General features: G+C 40.3%; 1 non-coding gene across 1 annotated transcript; it reads left to right on the top strand.

Annotated features, from left to right (window-relative positions):
* Positions 1–722: 722 nt before the first annotated feature.
* LOC148291297 (small nucleolar RNA R71) lies at positions 723–829 on the top strand. Its single transcript, XR_015827182.1, has one exon. It is a non-coding gene; the product is annotated as a small nucleolar RNA R71 (small nucleolar RNA).
* Positions 830–1,505: the final 676 nt, after the last annotated feature.

Consider the following 1,505-nt stretch of genomic DNA (forward strand, 5'->3'; position numbering starts at 1 on the left):
TCTTACCTGATCTGAGCACATGAATGGCCTTGGCTTCTGGGTTCTTTGGATTGATCTCAGTTTGGCTTGGCCATTTCCCAGGCACTCTTTGAGTTATTTCAGCAGCTATTTGGCCTAATTGGACTTCCAATTTGGAGATGGCAGCTTGTGTAGTTTGCTGAAAATTGGATTGGTTGATTGCCATCTGCTTCACTATATCTTCCAATGATGATGATGATTGTTGTGGCCTTTGGAATGAAGGGGGATTTGCTTGATTCTGGGTATTTCTCCATGAAAAGTTTGGATGATTCCTCCAACCTGGATTATAACTTTGAGAGTATGGATCATTTCTTGGACCTTGGTTGTAGGAATTTACCAACTTAGCTTGTTCTTGCACAAATTCTGGATATCCAGCCCCAAGTGGACAAGCTGTGGTAGCATGGTCATGAGATTCACAAATGCTACACACTTCCTTCGGAGGGCTTCTTGAGTTTAATGCAAGAAGAGCATCTAGCTTTTGTTCCAGTTTTGAAATCTGCATACTAGAAGCATCATTAGAACCACTAATAACACGTTTACCTCTTGTATCCGTATGTTGGGTCTCCATTGCTATCTCCTCAAAGAGTTCGTACGTTTCTTCTGGAGTTTTGGTTTTAAAAGAACCACCTGCAAAATTGGTGACTATATTATGACTAGAAGGGGTTAGTCCTTTATAAAACATACGCATTTGAAGCTTCAATGGAATCCCATGATGAGGACATTGGTTGAGCAACCCATTGAATTTCTCCCATGCTTCACAAAACGATTCATCATCTTGCTGTGCAAATAACAAGATCTTGTCCCTAAGCATGTCGGTCTTTTGCGTGGAGAAGTATTTTTCCAGGAACTTCTTTTGAATGGCAGACCATGTAGTGAGTGAACCAGGCTTCAAAGAATTCAACCAATACTTCGCCTTATCCTTTAAAGTGTATGGAAACACTCTCATTCGAAGTTGATCTTCTGTCACACCTGTCAAGGGAAAAGAACTCACAACATTAAAAATATCCTTTATATGAGTCAATGGATCTTCATTAGGTAAACCATAAAAGGAAGGCAGCATATTAAGATGAGAAGATTTAAGCTCATAATTTCGAGCTATAGTGGGCAGCAAAATGCTTGAAGGAGATGCTGGAATTGTTGGGATATCAAGTTCTCCCATGAACTCAATGGCAGCCATCATTTCTTCTTCTTCTTGGTCTGAACTTGCTTCCGAATTTGAAAGTGAAGAACCAGGAAGTTCAGTGTGGAGAGCAAGACTTGTAAATGTAGCAAGAGCTTGCTCTTTTGCAGTTGACAACTCCCTTTCTAGACGATTCTGAATTTCAGAGGTCACTCGTTTGGGTTGCAATGATGGTCCTGCGTTCAAAGATCTAGAACGTTGGAACGAAGACCTCACTTGTTCAAGTAATGGCTTTTTAGACATAAACTACCTGAAACAGAAAATTAGATTAATTAGAAACACTAAAAAGAACAGGGTAACCTTGGGC

The sequence above is a fragment of the Prunus avium genome, chromosome 8 (assembly GCF_965620075.1).
Source record: "Prunus avium chromosome 8, drPruAviu1.hap1.1, whole genome shotgun sequence".
Classification (NCBI taxonomy): Eukaryota; Viridiplantae; Streptophyta; class Magnoliopsida; order Rosales; family Rosaceae; genus Prunus; species Prunus avium.